This window comes from Euprymna scolopes, chromosome 35, assembly GCF_053919585.1.
Source record: "Euprymna scolopes isolate OS-2025 chromosome 35, ASM5391958v1, whole genome shotgun sequence".
In the NCBI taxonomy this organism is placed as follows: domain Eukaryota; kingdom Metazoa; phylum Mollusca; class Cephalopoda; order Sepiida; family Sepiolidae; genus Euprymna; species Euprymna scolopes.
In genome coordinates this window covers 11,208,938-11,235,202 of record NC_136516.1, presented here as the reverse complement: position 1 = coordinate 11,235,202, position 26,265 = coordinate 11,208,938, and the positions used below count along the sequence as shown (strand labels likewise).

Genomic DNA, 26,265 nt, shown 5'->3' with positions numbered 1-26,265 from the left:
AACTGTCTTATCACCGAATACATTCATATTGAACTTAGGCCTATAGCTACCTCTACAGAGTGATGTGAAAATACTATTCAAACTGGTTGATTTCCTGAATTTGAGTAAATTCTTAAGTGAATGGAAGGATCCAAACATTTTGGAGACTGGCTATTTATTTTGCTCATACCTAACAAATAGTCATGAAGTGTCAAGGAGGATGAAAAGACTAAGGAGGGGAAAGCACTAACCAGATCTCCACTGGATGAGTGTGAAGATAACCGAGACCTTGGAGAGGCTTACTGCCGCTCAAATTCCAGTGATAACCAATGGTCATTGCCAGCAAGAAATCAATGGTAAGCGACTGTTGTGATAACTCAAATTCATTTGCAAAGGTTTTTGAAAGCGGTGGAGAGCATTGAAAATCCGGTTAGACTTTTCACCCAGACTCCAGGGAAGACCACCAATTGTTGTCAGTGAGAAATAAGTATGGCTAGGACAACAGCATATTCTTTTCATTGTTTTGACTCTAGAGTGTGTATCCCTTGATATCTTATGTTTTTATAGAGTGCTGTAGTTCTCTGTTGATTAACTGCGTCTAACCGTGTCGGATATATACTCGATAGTCAAAACAATAAAAAGAATATGCTGTTGTCATGGTTCTAGTAATCACTGATGATGATTTGTGTGAGAACTCCTAATGGTAGGTAAAAAAAAAAAAAAAAAAAAAAAAAAAAATTAAGTTTTTTTTTAATTGCTCTGTCTTTCTCTTTATTTTAAATCCTTCAGCAGTTTTGTTGAAATTTGTGAACCGGATGCACCAGCCGGCTTTTCTATAGCAAAGGCTCACGGGAGTTTGAGCTTCTTCCGGAAGAAGAAGAGTTTGCACATCATGAAATTACACACTAAATTAATTTCAGCGAAAAAAAGTTACTAACAGTTTTAATGGTGTTCCAACAAGAGGTATCGATCTTGTCTTGACAAGAATCCAATTCTTAAGGGAAGACCCCCCCCCCATCACATCTTATCCGCAGAAAAAAAAAAAAAAGGAACTCTGATATTCTGTAGTTTAATAGGATTCTTGAATTAGTTCTCCTTTTAGCTTTAATTTTCTTTTCACTTCGTTTTTGCTGGGGATGGGCCATTCTATCGGATGCCAAACATTCTCCCATTACTTTAGTTACTCCAACCGAGAGATCTTTTTAAGATTCTAACCATCCCTTTAAGTGCTATTGTCTGTATTTCTCTTGCACTTGGTTCACCGGGTATATTCGCCAGATAGCTTTTGAAATTGTTTTTCATTATCCCGGTTGCTCCTCTAATAGCTCCATTTTCTAGGAATGTAGTTGTAGGAATTTCGTAGTCATAGTGAATGGTGTATGACTGATTTCCAACTGTTTTTTCTGGTAAACATGTTCCTAAGATTTGCTACTACATTGGATATTCAAGTTTGTTACAGACTTTCCGTGACATTTATTGGGTGGGTTTCTACCACCATTTTGTTTGATTTCTTATTTTGAAGTGATTATCGACACTTCAAAGGTGTAAAGAGACATCGCAGCTATTTTTTCTTGTTCTCCGGTAGCATTCAATATTCCTTGTTTTTCAAACCGAATAAACATTTTACATTAAATAAAAACACTAAATAAATTATCAAGTAGAAAAGTAACTTATCTTGCTTTTGATAACATTTGTTATATAATTTGTTTTTTGACAACTTTTCCGAATCTAACCCGAAATGTATAGTCTTACTAAAGTAACACACGACTAATTGCTGCAGTTGTTTTCGTTATAAATTCGCCAGTAAACATGTTTGTTTCCCAACAAAAAGGTGTGTTTGCTACCAAAAATAAAAAAATTACGCAGTTTCCAAACTTTTGTTTGTTTACATGTGTTGAAAAGAAAAATAGCTAAAAGTACTTTGATAAAAGAATACGAACCAATTTAAAGCGTAAATATTTTAAAAACATTTTTTAAAATATAATTTTGAAAAATTAAACTTCAAATAAATTTTTAAAAGAATTGATGTTGCAAATGGAACATTAAAAAAAAAGAAAAAAAACAAAAACAAACAACAAAAACAAACAAAAAACAAACAAACAAAACAAAAAAAACAAAAACAAACAAAACAAAAAAACAAACAAACAAAACAAACAAAACAAAAAAACAAACAAACAAAACAAAAACAAACAAACAAAAACAAAAAACAAAAACAAACAAAACAAAAAACAAACAAAAACCAACAAAAAAACAACAAAATAACCAACAAAACAACAAAAAACAACAAAAACAAAAAACAACAAAAACAAAAAACAACAAAAACAAAAAACAACAAAAACAAAAAACAACAAAAACAAAAAACAACAAAAACAAAAGACAACAAAAACAAACAACAAAAAAAAACCCCAACAAAAAAAAACCCCAACAAAAAAAAAACAAAAACAAAAAAAAAACAAAAAAAACAAAAGAAACAAAAAGAAAACCCCCGGAAGATCGTAATTCTTTACGTGTCAGGTTAAAAGTTAAAAACTACATAAGATACTCTTAGAAACCTTATATCATCAGATTCTATACGATACCAAATTGTAGCATTCATCCCCTTGGTGGTAATCAGGAACTGCATTTAGTGCGGAAGGGAGGGGGTGATAACAAATCACCGTTTCTCTTTTCGTTCGGGTTAATAGTTGTTTAAAAAATAAGACAGAAGATAGGTCAAATAGTTTTGAAAAAGAATAGGAGAAATAAGAAGGAAGGGAGAGAAAAAGTTAGAGAAAAAAAGGGAGGGTGAAAAAGAAAGTGAGAGGGGAAAAGAGAGGATTAGTGATGGGAGAGAGAGAAAGGGATATTATACACCGATTTTTAAATGTTTGTTTCCGGGCAACGCTGGATAGCCCTTCTAGTTTTTAAAATAAAAATAATCCGTTTTTATCTTTACTTTATATTATTTTTCTTAAAGTAGAAAATAATGGACATCATGAAATCAGAAATAAAAATTTATTTGTACCAAACGCAGTACAATTTAATTATTTGCCGATCTGTAAACTTTAAATTTCCTGAAAGTAATTCTATTTTAGTTCCTATTTACAATGCCTCCCCAGAGGACACAGTTAGACACCGGGGTCGTTTTTAACGTGGAGAAAAGGATATTTCTATTTTAGTTAGTGAAAAAGAAATATTTCTAGACTGAGACAATATCCAAATCCAAAATGCACATTTTTTTTTTTTGTGGGGAGGTGGAAGGAGCTAGGCCCCCTCCTCCGATGTTAAAAACCGATCTCATAACTTTGCCCTCGTTTTAAAAGTAAAAATAATGGTATGGTACTTGTACAGTTTAATCAAGACATTAAAAAAATGAAAATATTGAAAAAAAAAAAAAAAAAAAAAAAAAAAAAAGGGGTTATATTGTACGTATCCGTTATGGAATGAAGCTCTCAAAAAAAAAAAAAAAATTTAATTTAATCGAGTAGTTTTTGTTTTTTTGTACTGCGATAAAACAATTTGTTATGATACCGAGCAAAAGGTTCGATTTTTAGGAAGAAAAGCTAGTTATTAAAGATGAGGAAGGAGTGTCGGCGCTTTAAATTGAGTTATCTCCCCGTGGGGTGTTCAAAAAATTCAAAGATGTCTGCCTTCAACGCGCTGTCATAAAAACGTGTTTTTCCGTTGTAAAAAAAAACAAAAAAACTACTCGATCAAATTAAGTGAATTTTTTTTTTTTTTTTTTTTTTTTTTTTTTTTTTGAGATCTTCAGCTCAAAACCTTTTTTCGATATTTTCATTTTTTAATGTCTTGATTAAGCTGTAAATATAAACTGCCAAATAAATAAACCCAAAAGAGGAAACATAAAAATAACCACCATTTTTGTATTTTTTTTTTTTTTTTTAATTCTTAATATTCAAAATTGCAATACCATGAAAAAATTAAAATGGCTTAAGATATTTCAATAATGGCATACATAGAAGAACTTGATTTTTTTGTCTCTCACGTTTGGATATTTTCCCCTCTTTAAAGACAGTGTGCACTTTTTACACTACTTTTTCAGTAAAAATTTTATGTAGGCACCGCCAAAACTGGGGGGGGGGGACAGGTAAGTACTTTTTGACGGACTGTCTTTGTAAAAATCTACCAAATATCAGGTAATTATCCGATCAATACGAAATTTTCAGCGATTATTAAGTGAAGAATGAACTTTATAACTGTACTTATTTTTCATAAACGATATTTATATATATATATATATATATATATATATATATATATATATATATATATATATATATATATATATACTTACAACCCCCCCCTTGTTTTGAGGTGGTACAAATATGCTTAAAATAATCATCTGAAACTGAACACAACATATTGTGTTGTTGTAAGGGATAGAAATATAGATAAAAAAAAAAAAAAAATTGTTTGCATACCTTATTTTGACGTCTGAATATCAGAACTTCGATTGTGTTTAATTATGCCGCTTTTGAGTTTTGAAGTGTGAAATTCGGTGAATATGTTAAGTAAAATAATTAATTTAAGTTAAGCAAAACAAAAAAATTTTTTTTTAAATATTTATACGAAAAAAGCCATTTTAAAATCTTTGATAAATAAATTAACAATTTTTTTTTTAGCGAGCCGAATAATGCATGACCATTATTAAACAGGGCATGCTTTGAAGAATCGCTACAAAAAAAAAAAAAAATTCGATAAATATTGTGCCCTTTGTGTTAATAAAAATAGCATCGTTTTTTCGTTCCCGTTTGAAAACGTTTGCCGCCTTTCGACTACGGTGGACCAAACGCGCTGAAATAATTTTTTTTTTTATTCTGCTTTAAATTGCCCCTCCCTCATTTTGGGGAGCCTGGCCCCCACACACATACACATTAAAAACCAAACTCATACAAATGGTCACCCATCTGGTACTGGCCAGCCTCAGCGTTAATAATACATTGAAATTTTCGTTACTGAAAAATAAGTTTTTTTGGCCTGTTTGGTCTTCCATAGTTTGCTTTTTATCGACTACAAACGTAAACAGTGTCGATCTAGACTCTAGATCGACGCGAAGTAACTGGTTGCCTATATGAATAAGTGGAATTATTTGAAATCCAGGTACTTATAATATTTTTGCATATTCTCATAGAAAATCATCCTAAATCTTAGTTAGACAACAAATAAATAAATTAATTATTTCAAAAACCTTTTTTAAAAAATATTTATGTACGTTTTTTGTGCAAGACAAAAAATGTCAATTGTTAACTTTTTGGGAAAATTTAACATTTAAAATTTAATTAAAAATAGTAGAAAAAGTTTTACATTATCCTGTTTTCTATATGATAAAATTCAGGGTCTTATCTTTCTGGAAAAAAAAAAAGTTACTCAGAAATAATTGATTTTAATAAATGTAATTTCATTTTAAAACACAACAACAACAACTTGATTTTTCGGCCAATTTTGGCGGTGCCTAATGTTATATCTTTGTTAAAACACAAGATTAAGCCATGACATTTGCCATACAAGTGTATTTTTGTGTAAGAAACTAGAATATGCTACTAAAAATCTCCAGAAATTAACGGTTTCCAAATAATCTGTAGTAAATGCACATAAATACGCTGCAATTCCTTAAAAATGCCACCAAAAACAGATGAATTTTCTTTAGTTTTAAACTACTGCGATTAATTTTAGTCAGGCGTGTGATTTGTGGTGGACATGAAATGTGCTGTCCATAAAAAAATGACTTACCCTACCACTAACCCCAAGTCTGGGGGGATTGCTACACGGACTTATGGTTAGTAGTAGCGTACGTCGTTTTGTTTTTCTTTTATTTTCAAATTTGAAATTAAACAGTTAAACACATGTACAGGTCGATAAATAATCAAGTTCTGTTGCGTTTGGTATATGTTAGTTTTTTTTTTGTTTTTTTTTGTTAACGATTTTTCGAATGTTAATTTCTAAAGTTTTACCTGAAGAGAAAAATATTTTTGAAGAAAAAAAAAATCTTTCAAATCTCAAACTTTTCAAAAATTTCTTATTTTCATCACCTTTTATTTATATTTAATTACTAGCAGTTCAGTCCGGCTTTGCTCGGGCTCTATGTACTGTTCATAACTTTATGTGCATATGTATATATATATTAAAAAGTTTTACTCATGTCCAGGTAACCTACATCTAAAACTTCAAGTGTTTAAACTAGGCACCGCCAAAACTGGGGGGGGGGGGCAGGTCAGTACTTTTTAACGGACCGTCTTTTTAAAAATCTACCAAAAATCAGGTAATTATCCGATCAATACGAAATTTTCAGCGATTATTAGGAGAAGAATGAACTTTATAACAGTGTACTTATTTTTCATAAACGATATTTATATATATATATTTTTTTTGCTTACAAAACCCCCCTTGTTTTGAAGTGGGAACAAATATGCTTAAAATAATCATCTGAAACTGAACAAAACATATTGTGTTGTTGTAAGGGACAGAATTATAGATTAAAAAAAAAAAAAAAATTGTTTGCATACCTTATTTTGACGTCTGAATATCAGAACTTTGATTGTGTTTAATTATCCCGCTTTTGAGTTTTGAAGTGTGAAATTCGGTGAATATGTTAAGTAAAATAATTAACTTAAGTTAAGCAAAACAAAAAAAAAAATTTTTTTAATATTTATACGAAAAAAGCCATTTTAAAATTTTTGATAAATAAATTAACAATTTTTTTTTAGTGAGCCGAATAATGCATGACCATTATTAAACAGGGCATGCTTTGAATAATTTGAATAATCGATACAAAAAAAAAAAAAAATTCGATAAATATTGTGCCCTTTGTGTTAAAAATAGCATCATTTTTTTCGATCCCGTTTGAAACGTTTGCCGCCTTTCGACTACGGTGGATCAAACGCGCTGAAATAATTTTTTTTTATTCTGCTTTAAATTGCCCCCCCCCCCATTTTGGGGAGCCTGGCCCCCACACACATACACATTAAAAACCAAACTCATACAAATGGTCACCCATTTGGTACTGGCCAGCCTCAGCGTTAATAATACATTGAAATTTTCGTCACTGAAAAATAAGTTTTTTTGGCCTGTTTGGTCTTCCATAGTTTTCTTCTTATCAAAAGCAAACGTAAACAGAGTCGATCTAGACTCTACATCGACGCGAAATATCTGGTTATCTATATGAATAAGTGGAATTATTTGAAATTCAGGTACTTTTATTATAATATTTTTGCATATTCTCTTAGAAATTCATCCTAAATCTTAGACAATAAATAAATAAATTAATTATTTCAAAAACCTTTTTTTTTTTAAATATTTAAGTACGTTTTTTGTGCAAGACAAAAAATGTCAATTGTTAACTTTTTGGGAAAATTTAACATTTAAAATTTAATTAAAAATAGTAGAAAAAGTTTTACATTATTCTGTTTTCTATATGATAAAATTCAGGGTTTTATCTTTCTGGAAAAAAAAAGTTACTCAGAAATAATGGATTTTAATAAATGCAATTTAGTTTTAAAAAACAACAACAACTTGATTTTGCGGCCATTTTTGGCGGTGCCTAGTTTAAACCCAAAGTTGGCAGAGGAGTTTGGTAGAGTCTGCAAAGGTCAACTCTTTCAACTTTGACCTCTTGCCAGCCAAATTTTCGCCCAAAAACTTATTAAAAAGCTTGCTGCATGTCTGAATATCCTTAAAATGTAAAATTTAAAATGATTAGACCCAAAATTGGCTGAATAGTTTGCTAGAGATGGCAAAGGTCAAATCTTTTGAACTTTGACCGCTTGGCAGCCAAATTTTCGGACAAAAACTGATTAAAAAGCTTGCCCCATATCTGAATACACTTTATGTAAAATTTCAAATGTTTAGACCAAAAATTGGCTTAGTAATTTGGTAGAGATCGCCGAGGTCAAATTTTTTAAATTTTGCCCCCAATTTTGCCCCTTTGGGCTCAAATCAAATTAAAAAGTTTGATCCATGTCCAAGTAACCTACATTGAAAATTTCAAGTGTTTAGACCCAAAATTGGCGGAAGAGTTTGGTAGAGTTTTCAAAGGTCAAATTGTTGAACTTTGACCCCTCGACAGCCAAATTTCTGACCGAAAACCGATTAAAAAGATTTTCCAAATCTCAAGTTTGTAGACTGAAAATTGATAGTTTGGTAGGGAAATGTACACACACAAACAGACAATTTCACTTTTATATATAGATACCATCTCATTAGTTTAACAGGTCATTTAGTTATTTTAATACTAGCAGAGAAACCTGATGTTACCCGGGATTGAATTAGGATGTTTTATATGTCTAAATCAGTGAAATCGGCCATTTTTCAATTAAATCGTTTGATTACTTGTTCTAGTCGGGGGACCTACTGCCATACACAGGAAGGAAACCACATGCCTCTCTGTAGTGACTTAATCCACAATACATTATAGTCTACATTGCACTGTAGAGAACCTACTGTTGATTTTATAAAATTATGTTTATATAATGGCTTGAATTCAAGTTTTAAATGCAAAAGTCAAGTATCAAGGTTCCATTGTGCTCTAAAACATTCGGTTGGAACGCGCCCTGGTCTTATCAAAGAACCTACTGTTGATTTTATACGCTGGGCCCTTCTGCTTGTGCTGTGATAAAACTCCTAAAAATCCACTGATGATGTTAGACTGTATAAGGAGGGGTATTCAAGTAGAGAAGTTACAGTATGGAATAAGATTATTTAGAAAACCATTCTTAACACAGGGAGGGGGTGCTTTATGACTTATCGTCGAGGATCAGTTTTCAATTATAACGTTCTAAAGTTGTGACCATCACCGAGAAAAATATTGAGATTCTCACGTGACCGGTGATTATTCCCGTTTAAAAAAAATTTCCAAAAATATTCAATTCAAACAAAATTGAATATAAAGTTCAATTTTTTGTTATTTTTATTTTTATTTTTTTAAAATTTTCTTCCTTTGAAGATTGTAACGCTGGGTATGGGGCAGCCAAACCAGCTGCCAACATTGCCCTGCTTTTTATTGAAACCAACCGAGAGAACTCTTTTTAGTATCCACGTTGTTCCCTTAAGCATGTTCCCATGCGTGCGTGCGTGTGTGTGTATATATATATATATATATATATATATATATATATATCACTTTTTTTGGTTAAGAGTAAAAACATTTGAGAATTGAACGAGTCTAGAATTTGATTCTGTTCGTTTAGTTTAACTTGGTTTAAATACGTTATTTTAAATAATCATAGTCATAATTTTTTCCCCGACGCTTAAATAGAACATTACCATGCTTATTGAGATGAGTATTATCCTCATCTTTTGTTTCACGACTCTTCCTTTGGCCCTCGACAGGATAGGAATTTCGAATCTCCTAACTGCATCCTCAACAATTACTGCCTTACATAGTTGTCGTCTTGCCGCGTTTTTGGCCAACTAAGCCTCTGGCCGGTTTTGGGTAAGATTGAAACTGCTATCTTCAGACAATGCTCACCTGGAACTGTAGAGATTTTACTGCGCCACGGGCTCTGAAGATTGGATTTTTTATTTTTTTTTATTTTGGTTTTATAAATCCACGTTTATTTATTATCTGATCTTCCATTATCAGGTTCGTACCGAATGGTACATATTTAATAGGAATGTTTATTGAGATGAGTATTATTTATTCATTGCGGACTGTTATCCTCATCTTTTTGTTGTTCCACGACGTTTCGGCCAATTATTCCTCTGGCCTTCGTCAGGTGGTTACCACGACGGGATAGATGAGACGACACGGATTAAAGAAAGAACAGATCGATTTTGTTATTTGTGTGAATCAAACATTTTTTTTTGCATAAAAATGTTCGATATCATTGTCTTCGAAAGCTATTTTATTAATAATTTCCTACCTTATCGTTTTTCGTAATTTTTGGATATATTCATTACTGTGACATGCCAATTAAGTACAATTGGTTTTACTTATTCAATATTTCGATTTTCGAATTATGCTATTATAACGGCTTCTCAGAACAGCCAATCCTTTAAATTAATCTTTTAGTAAATAATTTTTCAAAACAAAGAAAATGAGTTTTTTCGGTGCTTCTACACTACTGGGACGAAATTTCGGAAACCGTAAAACTGAATTTCACATGAAAACGATGGTATCTACGTATTCCTCGTATTTTTAAAATGATTATATCGAAAAATTACGAAAATCGATAAGGTAGAAAATTATTTATTAAAGAAAATAAAAAGTAGAATTTGACGAAAACGATCGTAAGACACGGGAGAGTTCAAAAGGGAGGTAATTTTCCGTTATGATTTAAACAAGATGGCAGCAGCATTTTTTCACCTGCTAACACGATTAAAGTTGTTTTTTTTTAAATATTTTTTTTAATAATTCAGTAATATTCAGGTAATTTCGACTGCATAATTTGGAAGCTACTATTGTAATTTATTAGAATTCACAAAAAAAAAAAAACAGTTGAAACCATTGTTTTTTTTTGTTTTTGTTTTTAATCTGAATACTCCATTTGTCGACTACAAAATTTCGTCCCAATTCTGTAGAAGCGTCGTTTTTTTCTTAATTAAAAAAAAAAATGAACTAAATGTTGGGGGGGGGGGACAAATAGCAAACAAAATACAATGTTAAAAGGCATTTTGCATTAATATAGGCAACAAAATAGTGATACAATAAATAATGTATTTTTTTTTTACTTTAACTATACCTCAACATCCATCTTTAAGATGGTTTTCGGGTATGCTGAAAACGAATATCACATTCAAATTTGAGACAGATAAGTAGTTTTCTGGATATTAAGACATATTTCCCCGCAATGTACTTAATGAATTAAGGGTCTTTTTTTTAACACGCATGAGCATGCTCATTAATACTTGTTCAGTTGGGAAAACATGGCCACCAGCGAAAGCAAAGGATTACATTGGATAATAAAAATTTTAATATTCAGAAAACTACTTATCTCCCCCCAAATTTAAATACGATATTCGTTTTTAGCATACCCGAAAACCTGCTAAAGTCGTCAATTAACGGTGAATAATGTGCAGTTGCAAAAAAAAAAAAAAAAAAAGTTATGCACTTATTGCACCGGCACCGCGCTGAAATAAAAGTTGAAAGCCATTCATAACATGGGGAGGGTGTTTTGTAACTATTCTGTACTTTCACTTAATTTAATTAAAAATGATACCGTAAAACTTGAATTTAACTTGACCGCGCTATTTTTTTTTTGTGCTAGTGCACTTACTGATCCGCGCTATTTTTTAAATCGTATTTCCAAGTTTAATTAAAGTTTTTTTTTTTAATTCAATTATAAGGTTAAAGTATAGAATAGTACAAAACACCCTCCCCATGTTAAGAATGGCTTTTTAAATAATAACGTTATTATTTCAGCACGGATCAATAAGTGCACTGCACTAGTACTTTTTTTTTTAATAGCGCAGTCAAATTAAATTCAATTTTAACGATATTTTTTTTTATTAAATTGTTAGGTGAAAGTAGTGAGTAGTTACAAAACACCCTCCCCATGTTACGAGTGGCTTTCTAAATAATAAACTCGCTCAGCAATAAGATTTCACCCCTTCCTTCCCTAAATACCAAAAGCTTTCTATTCTAATAGTTTCTTCCCCCCAAATAGCTAGACTTTGGAATTCCCTGCCTGCTTCCCTGGCTGTACTGATATGCAGAAATTTAAATGTAACATAAACAAATATCTTGTTAATCTTCCCTAGACATGGCCCCAAATAGTAACCACTTACGTCCAAATGGCGATATGCTTCGTAAGGGTAAGGGGTGAACACAAGTTAAAAAAAAAAATTAATTTAAAACGTTCAACACGGTAACATAGATGCAGAAGTACCGAAAATGAAAAAATAAAAATAAATAAATAACGCGGTACAATAAGTGCATAAGCACCAAAACATATGACAAATAAATGTTACCAAAGGCAAGATAAGTTACTTATTAATCTGCTGGATACATCATAAAAAAAAATTAAATATTGAACTTTTCTCTGCAAAATAAGGAATTTTTTTTTTAAAAAAAAGGCCATTCCTTCGTTTCCAATGACATTTTCAAAAAATAATTAGAAAAAAAACCCCAAAAAAAAACCAAAAAAAAGAAAAGATTGTCAAAAATAATCACCCTAGTTTTATCATTCAACAGGATCTTTATAAAACCAACCAAACCGATTATTATTATTATTATTATTATTATCTATTTCCATTAACCGAGTACTTATATTTCACTTATTATATTAAATTGAAAATAAATAAATAAATGAAAAATAAGCCATTGCGACCGAAAAGTCATCCGTCCTTTCTCGGAGAAAAAAAAGAACGGATGAACGAACAGGAGAAATCTATTTCTCCGCGAAGAGTTAGCGGGTTTTTTTTTTTTTGTTTTTTTTATCTATTATTTTTTATTGTTTTTTTTTTTTTCTGTCCGCAAATGACAATTTCATCCAGCTTCAAAATTCTTATGTTGGCTACAGGTAAGTAATAAAAAAAAATGTTTACTTACCTGCAATATTCCTGCTCTGCTAGTTGCATTAGAGTTCTTTTGTAGATCCAAAAAAAACGTTTGGGAAAAAAATTGTTATTGTTTTTGTAGATTTAAAAAACGTTCGAAACTTGGCTGCTGCTGCTGTTTATTCTCCGCTTGTTGTCACCGGAAGTCGATCATCGATTAGTTACGCCTGGTGCTATTCCCCCTTCCTCCTTGTCTTTGTTTCCTTCTCTTCTCCTCTTTCTTTCTTTAAATGCCAGGCGTAGCTAAGTGATAAATATGTATATACTAGTAGAAATACTCTACCTTCTATATGCCCCACTCCCGAACTCCTTTCTAGTCCAATTAAATTACAAATATATTTATACATATATTTAAAAATGTTTTTAATCAAGTCTTTTAAGTATTGTTTGGATTCTTCGGACTACTGTCCTCATCTTTACGTGTTATTTTTCACAACGTTTCGATCGATGTAACCTCCAACCTTCCTCAGGTGTATTTTGTCGAACTCTGTAATTTGTACGGAATTTCGCATGGAATCCTTTATTTAATCCACAGGGGTAGCATCCTCTCGTTCTGTCAGCCATTATATAAGAAAGAAGTCCTAAGTAATTCGCAATTGTATTTTGAGTGTCGCCTGCAATGAGGATTGAACCTTCAACCTCCAAAAAAGTGTAACTTGAACTATGTTTTACGAAGTACTTTACAATTGCGCTAGTATGGGTCCGTACGGACTTTGAAGGTTCTCCTATTTACTTGGCTTCCTACGAGGGCAACGTTAGACACAAAACGGATTTGTAATATGAGGGAAATCTAGCTCCCCTAAAAGAGGAGAACTCTCAAATGAAAACAAATATTACAGATTGCTTCACGGAAGCAATGCTTCAGTCTAAGAAGGTTTCTCCCCTTACGACCGAGAACAGTTGAAGGATTTTATTCTTAATAATCGAAACCGGGGACATTTTCGGTTCTTTTATATGACAGGAACGCATGCGAAAATCCATGTTTTACATTACCAACAGAACTTTTATTCGAGCAAAAAATTACTTTATTAATTAGTTTAAAAGACTAACACACACACACACACACACACACACACACACACACACACACACACACACACACACACATATAAAACTCAAATTTTAGTTTTAAAAAAAAACTGCTCTTGTTAAACCGGAAAATACCTTAAGTTCTGTTTGACAATTTAAAGAGCTCAAAATCCCTTTCAAATTTTGAAGCATCCTAATTATAGTATTAATGGTAAATGTGACTATCGGAATACCCTGGCCAAATCACTACTAAAAAAAAATCGTCCGCGTCCATCAAACTTAAAGACCGAACCGGAAACTCAAAAACGAAATTTATTTACTTATTTTATTTTATTTATTTATTTATTTATTTTTGCAATTTTTTTTTTTTTTTTCATTCAGGTACGCATTTATCCAAAAGATGTATTTTCCCTGTTATTATTTTAGTAATAAAGTAGAAATAGCGCAGGGAGTCAGCAATTATCTGTTTTAGGCTTAACACCAATTGACATAGAGCTGGGTGCAGGGGGTTTGCTCCTGACAGTGAGGATTTCTAGAAGAATTTCAGTCACTGCCCGTCACAACCTGAGCAGCCCTCTGACAATAAGCTCCTACAATGCCAAAACTTGCTTGTTTCCTTAGGTGTGTGAAGATTCGACAGTCAGAAGACTAACTGAAAAACCTAGTACTAAGTTAAAATATAAAGGAAAAGGTAATGAAACCACCGGCTTTGTGGGTGGCAACTTGGAATGTTAGAACCATACATTCTGGCCTCTCCGACGACCTTCAATAAATTGAAGACGCTAGAAAAACAGCAATTATCGACCATGAGCTAGTCGAATGGAACATTGACATTGCTGCCCTTCAAGAGACACGATTAGTCAACCGTGGCAGTTTCAAGAAGATGTTCTGCACTTTCTTCTCGCAAGGCCTGGAATCAAATGAGCACCAGATTCATGGAGTCGGCTTTGCAATGCGTAACTCCATTCTGCCGTCATTGGAATCTCCTTCCCAAGGAACCGGGCACATTGTGTCACTGCACCTCATCACCTCCGCAGGTTCAACACACATCTTCAGCATCTATGCCCCCCGAGCTCTGTTCTTCTGCTAATGTCAAAGATGGTTTCTACAAGGAGCACAATGCTAGGATCAGACTAATCCCCGAAAATGAGAATGTGCTCTTGCTCAGAGACTTCAACACCCGAGTAGCCACACTGCATTGGGCACTTTGGCGTTGGCATGCTCAATGAGAATGGCCAGCGGCTACTGGAGCTCTGCTCCTACAGGAACCTCTGCATTACCTTATTTGTTACCAAGTTACACCACAGATTGTCCTGGAGATATCCCAGATCCAAGCATTGGCACCAGCCGGATTTTGTCATCATCCGGAAATCCATGCTGAACCAGGTGCTTCTCACATGCAGTTACCACAGTGCTGACTGTGACACTGACTATTCCCTGGTCAGCAGCTAGGTGCGTCTTCATTCTCGACCAATCCATCACTCCAAGCAGAATCATCACCCTGATGTTGACACATCAGGAGTGATAATGCAGGAACCCCATGAACTTTTCAAAGGCCATTGAAAAGGCTCTGAATGCTTGCTCCACAGACTTTGTCCAGGCACATTAGGACTTCATTCGCAATGCTGTGTACAAGGCTGCCATTGACTCCTTTGGGAAAAGGACAAAAGTAACAAAGACTGGTTCGAGGCTGGGATAGAAGAGATGGAACCTGCAAAGGGAGCAGCTCTCTCAGAGTACAAGAGACAGCCTTGCAAAAAGACACTAGCCACATACAGAGAAGCCCACAACAATACCAAGAGGATCTCTCGCAAGTGCGCGAATGACTACTGGCTGAGATTATGCAGAGGCATTCAAACAGCTGCAGACAGTGGCAACACGAAGGCTATGTATGATGGGACAAAGTAAACCTTTGGTTCCAGCATCTTCAAGGTTACACCCATCAAGTCTACTTCTGGAGAGATCATCAAAGATCGCGGTAAACAAATGCAGAGATGGGCTGAGCACTACCAAGAGGTATACTTAAGGGAACAAGTCATCAGTGACAAACTTATCCAGAACATATCACCATTGCCCACCATGGACGAGCTCGACTCCCCTCCCACTATCGATGAACTGATGAAGGCCATTGACTCACTCTCCTGTGGAAAAGCTCCAGGCAGTGATGGAATTCCATCAGAAATTTTGAAAGCAGGAAGAGAGAACTCACTCCTAGGTCAGCTCTATGAGCTCCTGTTACAGTGTTGGGAAGAGGGCATGATACTCCAGGATATGCAGGGTGCAAGGATCATCACACTCTCCAAGAACAATCTCCCTCCTTAGTGTTGTGAGTAAAGCCTTTGCACGGTTAGTCTCCTCAACCGCCTTCAACTGCTTGCTGGTTGTGTTTACTTGGAGTCACATGTAGGTTTCAAACGATCAACAATTGACATGGTGTTCTGAATAAGGCAGCTGCAAGAAAAGTGCTGCAAACAATACCTCGCCTACATTGACCTGACCAAGGCATTTGATTTGGTTAGTAGATCGGGCCTTTTCACCCTCCTTCTTAGGATTAGATGTCCCTCCAAACTCCTTCAGATTATAATATCACTCCACGATGACATGATGGGCACTGTCCAGTACAATGGATCTTCCTTGGCTCCCTTCCCAATCAAAAGCAGCAACGTGAAGCAAGAATGCTTCTTTGCGCCTACACTCTTTGGCATCTTCTTCTCTTTGCTCCTGCGCTATACATTCCATGAGTCAGACGACAGCATCTTTCTCCACACTAGGAGCGATGGTAACCTATTCAACTTCGCCCATCTCAGAGCAAAGACGAGGGTGCACCAAGTGCTCATTAGAAAGATGTTATTCGCAGATGACGCAGCTCTCGTTGTTCATTCTGAGGAAAGTTTTCAGTGACTCATCTTCCGCTTTGCGAATTCATTCACACAGTTCTCCCTCATCATCAGTCTGAAGAAAACCAACATCATGAGCCAAGATATCAACACCACCCCTAAAATCACTATTGGCGACCACACTCTGGAGGTGGTAGACAAATTCACATACCTCGGATCCACCATCACCATCTAATTGTCTCTGGATGCAGAACTCAACATAAGGATAGGCAAAGCGGCCACTGCCATGGCTCGTCTAACCAAGAGAGTGTGGGACAACACCTTACTGACACTAAACACAAAGATGAGAGTATACGAAGACTGCTTGCTGAATACTCTTCTTTATGGTAGTGAGTCCTGGACTTTGTACTTACACCAAGAACAAAATCTGAATGCTTTCCATATGCACAACCTCAGACGGCTTTTAGGCATCTCCTGGCAGGATCAAATCACAAACACAGTCATCTTGTTCCAGGCTGGCATACCAAGCATGTTTGCCATTCTAGCTCAGAGACGCTTGCATTTGTACAGGATGGAAGTTGGTCACATCTGAAAGGACATCCTGTATGGTGAGCTGGTCTCTGGAACACAACCAATCGGATGACCAACTCTGCGCTACAAGGATACCTGCAGCAGAGACCTGAAGACTTGTGGCATTCGGTCACAAAATCTCGAGTCAGAGTCATCCGATCGCACAGCCTGGCAAACAAAGGTCAAGGATTGAATCAAATTAGCAGAAAAGAAGAGAGAAAGGCAATGTGAAGAAAAGAGAACCTACAGGCGAGAGAGGATACAGTCCATCCCTGCCACGCCCACCATTCCTACTGCTGACTATAACTGCAGCATCTGCCAACGGAGCTGCAAAAAAAAAAAAAAAAAATGACTTTGGTGCCATTAGTTAGGATTGAAATCAAAACATTCAGCACTCTAGCCATGTCTCCTACCAATGTAGCTATCAAGACAAAAGTTAAGAAAGATATAACATTAAAGCACTTGAATAAATGAATTTGGGCATGTGCAGAAAGAAGTAAAAATATAAAAAAAAAACAATCTATTTCCATGGATTTCTTTCTTTTTTTTTTATAGAAATCACTCGAGACACGGCATGAAGCCACTTGATGTAAGGAGTTAACAAGAACGAAAGTGGATTATTGCAAAGACAGGCGATGCTTATTGACCTTAGTCTTGAAAAGACCAAGGCTGAAGGTAGAAGGAAAAACGTGACCAAGAAGAGAGTTCCATAACCTTTCAGTCATTGGAAAGAAGCTACTGGAATTGGAAGCTGTATTACAACGAGGTATTAAAATGACAAATTGATGGAAGCTTCTAGACTAGGGGTGGGGGAACATTTTAGTTCATAAAGATCTTTTAAAATCCATTGTCCCTCATAAAGGCGGCATTGAACAGTTGTTATTTTTATTTTCATTTTATCTCTGTGTGACTAGGCTGCTAAGTATTTTACTATTTGTGTAATAAGCTAAGGACGATGAATAAAAAATAGGAGATATGACGTTTTCTAACTTTGTACAAGTAATAAGTAAAAGGATAATTATCTGAAAAGAAAAAAACAAGTTTATAAACAGCAAGAATATGAAATCATGTAATATTCATTTAGCCAAGTATTTATTCTTTATCCAAATCAATGACTTCTTGGAGGTTTGTTTTTTCGTTTCTTTTTTACAAAGAATCACCACTTATCAAAGCCCAGTGGCCACTCAAGGATAAGGGTTAATGAGTGTACAGTAGTACATGGAAAAATAAGCTTCTTTTCAAGAACTACACACCGGTGGAACTCTCTTCCGTTTACCTGCTTTCCAGCTGACTACAATATGGCTGTCTTTAAGTTCAATGTAAACAAGTTCTTGATGAGCTGTTCTCCTTAAATAATCCAATTTACCAAATTTACACTTCTAACGATTACTATGATATTGTCCCATTGACCACTGTACACTCTTTAACCCTTATCCTAGAGTTGCTTCTAGGCCTTGATAAGTGGTAATTCTTTTGTAAAAAGAAAAAAAAAGAAAAAATTGGTAAATTGGATTACTTAAAGGGATGGCTCATCAAAAACTTGTTCACAGTGGACTTGAAGATGACCATATTGTAGTCAGTTGGAAAGCAGGAAAATGGAACAGAGTTCCATAGGCATGTAGTTCTAAGAAAGAAGCTTTGTTTGTGGAATCTATGTTCGGTTTAGGTATAGATAAAGAGTGAGGAAAACTATTGATAGTGGTGTTGGTTAGACGAGTGTTTTTTGTGAAAGTCAGTTCAGGGAGGACCATAGATTGGATCTCAGATAAGCCCTCCTTGCCACAAAAATAACGATATAGCAGAGACAGGCCCGCAACGTTTCTGTGAGGAAAGAGGCTGCAGTGAAGAGAAAAGGGCATCCCCTACTAGGCTACGAAGTCTATGTTGAACTCTGTTAAGGCAGGATCAGCTGCTTCTAGCAACAGTATCCCATCTTTGGACGTACTTGGCTCTTATACCGTTTGCTTCCTTTGAGAAAGCACTTTAATATCTGGTTCTAGCATAGTGGTTCTTTTTTTTTTTTTTTTTACACCGTGGTCACCACTTATCAAGGCCCGGAAGCCACTCAGGGATAAGGGTTATTGCAAGTACAGTACGTTAGTGTGGAGATTTAATGAAGTGTTTACTTAAGGGGGCGGTTCATCAGAAATTTGTTTACGTTGGACTTGAAAACATCCAGGTTATAGTCAGGTGGGAAGCAGGCAAACGGAACAGAGTTCCACAGGCGTGCAGTTCTAAGAAAGAAGCTTTGTTTATGGAATCTACGTTTTGATTTAGGCACAGATAAAGAGTGGGGAAAATTTTTCACAGTGGATTCAGCTAGACGGGTGTTTTTCGTAAAAGATTGGCGAGGGGGGACCAGAGATTGGAGTTCAGAAGAGCACCTGCCATGGAAATAACGATAAAACAGAGACAGGTTTGCAACGTCTCTTCTGTGGGAGAGAGGTTGCAGGGAAGAGAAAAGAGCATCCCCCACTAAGCCACGAAGTCTATTTTGTACTCTGTCAAGGCAGGATAGGCTGTTTTTAGCAGCTCCTGTCCAGATATGGCAGCAGTATTCCATCCTTGGACGTACTTGGCTTTTATATAGATAGAGAATTGCATCAGTAGTGAGATATCTTCTGGAGCGGTGGAAGGATGCCACCATCTTTCTTGGTATCAATTGTTCATCTAGATGCATGTCTATCAGCTGTGTTCTCAGTGAATATCTTGATTTGTGTCAAGTACGAGTTGTTGAAAAGCAGGAAGATGAGGATATTCTATCACTCTTTTCCAAATTTCAGTGGGATCGTCCGTTTTGTCAAATTGGGATTTCAGGATATCATCTCTAGACATTTCAAGTAGCTCCATTTGTAGCTCCTCAGGAACCTTTAATATGTCAACAAGTTTCAGAGTTATGTTATGTTTTTCAAAATCACTAAATCTTCTATTGTATTCTTCTATGTCTAAAACAGGTTTTGTTTGGTTGTTTTCTTTTAGGGTATATCAGCCCTTTTCAGGTTATTTGATGCTGAATCAAATTATATTGGAAATAGTATTCATGTTTCATCCAGTTATTTTATAGAAGGTTTTTATTCTTCAAGCTTTTTGTATCTTCAATCATTAGTTTGTAGCGTTTGGTTTGGTGGTTTTATAGTGGATTTGATTGTTTTTGTTCCCTGTCCTGCAGAACATGAATTTTTGCAATGGCAGAGGGAAATGGGTTACAGTATTAATGTTTGGTGCATTTTAAGTTAGGAAACCAGTCAGGAGGTGGGGGAGATAGAAAGAGAAAGGAGAAATGGGAAGAAGGGAGAAAAGGTGGGTTGTTGTTTTTGGTTTTTGGTTTTGTAGAACATAATTGAGTTTTGCAAAAGGAAGTAGAAAAACAAAAAGCGTGTAGTGAAGCTAAGACTACTACTACTACTACTACTACTACTACTACTACTACTACTACTACTACTACCATTACAGTATACTCTTGCCATTTCTCTTTCTCGCTATCCTTCACTTTTCTTTCCTTCCTTCTCTCTATGTGACCAGAGGTTTTAGCCAATCAGGATGAAGGACAGTTCTAGAGGGAAAGAAGGGAAAATATAAAATATTCGAGGTTGGAGTGCGGCTCGAATTAGTCATGGTGGTTGAACACACGCATACCAAATGGAGAGACAAGTTGTTCCAGAGTCATCACACAAAATGAAAAATCCCGAACTTTCCATGACCCGATGCAACTTACAGGCTTATTGTAACCTTGGGTGCTGAAACGTATATAAAAACCGTTTCGTTTTTTGAAATGCCTTGTTTTTTTGTTATTATTACCCCCAGATCTGTTTCTACACTCCCGTCTTCTTATCAATTTCGACGATTCCCCAAGAAGGGGACCCGCCGAAATGGTGAACTACACAACAAAAGTCACATATATGGTAACCACCACAGCATCAATGTTAGGTGCATTTCGTCTCAGGAAGCCAATATCTTCAGACAGCCTGATCTGGTAGCACCAGGCATTAAAAATGGGTTGATATTGCTTTTGTTAGATATTAATGAATGAGAAATCGGTTAGAGTTAAAATCCAGTTCGTATTACACATGTCAAAGGCCAGAGGAAACATCTTGAAATAACAACTAGAAGATGAGGAGATTAGTCTGCAATAAATAAATGGATAAATATCTCTGGAAAAGTTTGGATCTGATGTTTACACCTCTTGATTCCTTGAGGAACATAGAGCTGCAACGACGCTCCTCCAACGAACCCAGTTCTGGCTGGTCCTCTTTTCAGTTCGGCCCATGTCATTCAAATAGCCCTGGTCTCATCTCAATGTTTCTTTTTCATGTCTGCCTCAGGCGACCAATTTTATGCTTTGCCTTGCGGGTTCCATTCAAGAGCCTACCTGGTGATGTTGGAATACAGAAGGGTTGTTGGCGCACTGGCTTCCCAGAGGCTTTCACCCGCTCATGTCATGAACTCTACTAGAGAGGACCCTTCCCAGACCAAGAAGTCCACAGATGATGTGGTTTCTGTAACTTTTTTTCTTTTACAGAATTGGGTTGTTGGCCATATTCTAACCCCCCAACCTGGAGGACCAGTGAGGACTCTTAGTCTGATCTCTACCCTTCAACCTGTCTGGCTTGGGTGACCCTACCCGGAGATGAATCCCCCGCCAGCATAGCTATCCGGGTCCTAGAGACATGCAAGGCCCCTAACCAGGCCAAGGTTGCGCTTGCTAGGGGATTTGGATCTGATAAATCACCATATTTGTTGTTTCCTTTGAAAAAGTCAATTATTTGATTTCTTAACGATACAATTTTGGCGAATACTTTCGCTTGTGACAAACAACATACTTTTGAGTTGTAAGGCAAATCCACACTAATTATGTTATCGTCCATCATCAGCATCCTTCTGAAGTGTTGATGCTTCATGACATTTGCTTATAACCTTTTGCAAAGTGTCATTTAAAATGGCAGATTTTGCTGATGGCAGATTTTGCTGATGGAAGATGCAATAAAGAGGAATCAGTTCACTTGGATCTTTAGATTTCCTTGTTAAGATGCGAAATAAATCCTTCATTCTTAGCCATCATAGCTGAAGCACCATCTGTGCACGCACTTGTCAGATTACTAATATTAAGACCTATATTGTGACTTTTCTTCTATGAAGTCGTTATAAATATCTATTCACCGCATCCTACCTTTAAGGGTGGGCAAAGCAACCAAATATTTTATCAGAATGTTTGATGAATTCACTGCACTTGTGCTCCCCCCCCTACGGCATACATATCCCCATCAAACCTGCTTAGCTACAAAATCACACTCTCTTTACTGTTGAGGTCCCTCTTTTCGATTAACTAGCCTTGATTTAAACCTTCACCATGTCCGGTTTGGCAATGGATGCAACAGCAAAGACGTTGGGTTTTTTTTTTCATGTTCTTTTCCTCCTTCATGGTACAGGTTCGAGCCTGCCTGCCTACTACCACTTTTTTTTTTTCTCAATACATATCTCCAAACACCTGGGCAATGCCGGGCACCCAGGCTAGTATACTTGAAAGTCATTAGTTATAGCATGAATAAAATACAATACCTGTGTTGAATCAGTGCAACTTGCCAATTCATTCAAAACTACTTAATAATATACATTTTTTTCGTGGGGGTGGGGGGTTATGTTATTCAGATACTGTTTTACATCTTATCAACCTTGTATCAGTCCTCCTTTTTTTTTTTTTTTTTTAATTACATTTTCACCCCAAACAAGGCACAGTGCCACTTTGATGTAGTAATATCAGGAACATAAGTTGCAGGGATACTATGAAGGGAGTTGAGCAGCAAGATATCTGTTCACATTACACTTGAACTTCTGCATGTCAGTACAGTCCGGGAAACAGAAACCTGGAAGGGAATTCCAAAGTCTAGCAGTCCTAGGGAAGAAACTATTAGAGTAGAAGGCTTTCTTACATCTAGGGATCTCTTATGTGTAGGGGTGGAATTTTGCTGCTTGTCGGGTTTATTGAGGGTATTTACATCAAGGGGGTACTGTTGGTTATCTGCTCAATCAAGCGAGTAATGCCTGGAACGGGTTAGTCTACTACTTGTCGGGTTTGTCGGGGGTATTTAGCTTGTAGTTCGTTGAAGCATCCCCCATAAAAATACTTGTAGAACAGGTAGAGGGATGCAACATTTCGTCGATGGGACAGAGGTTGAAGCTTAGATGACAGATCAGGACCTGTCAGGTTGGCGACTCTCTTTTGAACCCTGTCCAGGAGTGAGAGACTAGTAGCAGATGCACCAGTCCAAATGTGACAACAATACTCCATACATGGACGAATGGTGGCCTTGTAGAGGTACAGGATACTTTCAGGCATATGGAACTTTCTAGCAGGGTAGAGAGAGCCCACCTTCTTCGCAGAGAGGCACTTGCTTATACTTGTTTTGTTTTTTTATCTGGTTCTATACGTTTTTACTATATATATTTAATACATTCCTTTATGAGTTCTGCATAGCTGAATGGCGTGCCTTCTCCCCCACCCCCTAGCAAATAAGCAACTTTATAGCTAGCTTCTGTCGTCCCATTCCTTTGATGCAACATGGAATGGTAAATTTGTCTTTGTTTTTGGTTTCCATCTTTCAGTTACTGCAGTTCTATCTTTTAAGACCTGCCTTCTAATTTGGCAAATTTATTGTCTTTACAAAGAGCATAATGTACCTGTGCATTGGACTTATTAACCATTGCAAACACGCTATCACAAAGCAAGACATTTTGCCTCCACTACTCAATAAAAAATATTGCAATTCACATTCTTCATTGGAAATTCTATTTTCTGCTTTCTGTAGGAAATCCCACACTTGGCAGAATGAAAGAAAAAAAGACAACAAAAATCACAACAGGCTCACCTTTAAATTTCAACGAAAATTTTATTAAATTAAGATTATTCCACATTGCAAAATCATGAATTAAGGTAGTCGTCTCTGTAGTTCACGATAAATTTGCGTCCGGGCGGCAGACAAATGGGGGAGTCAAACTGTATATTTTAGTAAACTAGTAAGTATTTTTTTTTTTTGAAAAAAAAAAAAAAAATACTTCAAAAAGAAACATATAGCAATTATTAGGTTGGTGCAAAAATAATGTCGTTTTTTACATGAATTAGAACATAAAAAAAACGACATCATTTCTGAACCAACCTAATAAAAAAAGGAGACAAGAATAATAATAAAAAAAAAAAATACACAACAATAAACACGTCTAATGCATTCCAGGAATTGATTAAAAATAGTTTTGTTTAATTTTCACTGACTATCGTTCATATTTTTACATAATTTTCCCTGGGCTTCCTACAAATCAAAGGAATCTACTCATAAAATAAGAAAAATTTTGTGTGTGCCTGTCCAGCATTAATTATGTCTCAGACAAAAGGACTTGAAGACTCCATGCCTCAAAATAAGGAGAAATGAGTTTCCTGTCTTCATTCGACCACCGCCTTTCTGAAACTGAAAAAAGGCGCCAACGAACGTCGGCGGTTAATAACAAGGACCAATCTGATTAGTCCAAACAAAACCGTGGGCGGTCAAACCGACCAATGAGGTGCCTGCTTATTTCTGCAGAATTTCTAACATTTCAAAGTCCTTTTCAATTTCTTCGACATATTTATGGGCTGAAAATATTTTTTTATCATTCTGAATTAAAAAAAGATAAATAAATAAAGAAAAGAAAAGAATGATAATGAATTGGTAAAGCCTGCCGCACACTGAATCAGGGAAAACAATCTCAAACAGGACACGATAAATCTGTATCCAAAACAATTTTCTTGGTTTTGAATTCACAAAATTGTCATCAGCATTCGAGACCAAATGTCAAATAGAATTGTAATTTTTAAGCACCTGGCAGCATTTCGTGTTTCAGCCGTTCACGTGTCCGCCCGTCTCTCTTTCTGTCTTTATTCAAAGACTTTAACCTTATTCGTAGCTTTTAACTGCGTCATCACCCTTATTTGCTACTTGACATTTATATTCTTAGTAACAAGACCTTTCAGATGACCTCGGCGAAAGTGAGTTTTCAAAAAATAACTTTAACATTGTCCGGAAGCATCAATGTTTCACAAAAACATTTTTTTTTTTTTTGTAATTAATACCATTATTTATTTCTCAATTAAAGGACAAATAATGTCAGATATCGACGGTTTTTAATAAACAAATACACTGGGGACATTGCGAAGGCGGCTGCAAGGAAGGTGAGCTCCCTGTATCATGCTAGAAAACTGTTCACACCTGAGAGCATCCTGTACCTCTACAAGGCCACCATTCGTCCATGCATGGAGTATTGTTGCCACATCTGGGCTGGCGCATCTACCACTAGTTTCTCGCTCTCGGATAGGGTCCAGAAAAGGGTCTGCAATTTAATATTTGTCAACTAGGCTCCAACGTCTGTTCCATCATCACAATGTTGCATCCCTGCACCTGTTTTGCAAACATTTTAATGGAGTGTGCTCTGATAAATTCATTGCACTTGTGCCCCTCAACGTACATATCCCCGACAAACCCGCTTAGCAACAAAATCACACCCCTTCACTGTTGAAGCCTGTTGCAATATTTTGGAGGAATAATGGGGTATAATCTCACACAGTCGGACGATTCTATTTATAAACGATGCTCCTAAGAACTGACGAATCAAATAATTCACGTTCTGCTACCAACCAATCAGAAACCAGAATTGCTTCATAAATATTAAACCTTTTCTGGAGCAATTTCACATGTTCTTTCCCGGGTTTCGACACGGTAAGAATATTTTGTTCTGTGGAACTGTCTACTACAAACAAGTCACCTACCAGGACTTGTGTGTAACAGCGAACCATCTGAAACTGTTCTGAAACTCAAAATGGCTTACACTTCTAGAAAGCCCCTAAATGTTTCTAATCCACATTTGTCATCAATTGAAATGAATGGCACTCGTCTTCAGGAGGCCTTAAGTTTTGACAAGCTTCTGGGCTTGACCATTACTCCTGATCTTAAATGGAACACGTATATCAAATCTGTGGCCAAGGCCGCTGGAAAAATGGTGGGATCTTTCTATCGATCCGGTAGATATCTCACTGCTGATTCTATTCTCTATCTATATAAGAGCCAGGTACGTCCAAGGATGGAATACTGTTGCCACATCTGGGCAGGAGCTGCTAGAAAGGACTTGTCCTGCCTTGATAGAGTTCAAAATAGACTTCGTAGCCTCGTAGGAGATGTCCTTTTCTCCTCCTTGCAACCTCTATCTCACAGAAGAGATGTTGCGAGTTTGTCTCTGATGTATCGTTATTTTCATGGAAAGTGTTCAACTGAGCTTCAATCTATGGTCCCCCCTCGCCAAACTTTCACAAGAAACACTCGTCTAGCTGTAAACACTA

General features: G+C 35.9%; 1 protein-coding gene across 4 annotated transcripts in view; it reads right to left on the bottom strand.

Moving 5' to 3' along the window:
* LOC145259682 (uncharacterized) overlaps nucleotides 1-12,675 on the bottom strand; it is a 94,807-nt gene extending 82,132 nt beyond the window's left edge. For all 4 annotated transcript variants that reach the window (XM_080117348.1, XM_080117350.1, XM_080117346.1 and 1 more), the window contains exon 1: nucleotides 12,464-12,675. The gene's annotated coding sequence lies outside the window, so the exon portion shown is untranslated. The remainder of the gene's footprint in view (nucleotides 1-12,463) is intronic.
* Nucleotides 12,676-26,265: the final 13,590 nt, after the last annotated feature.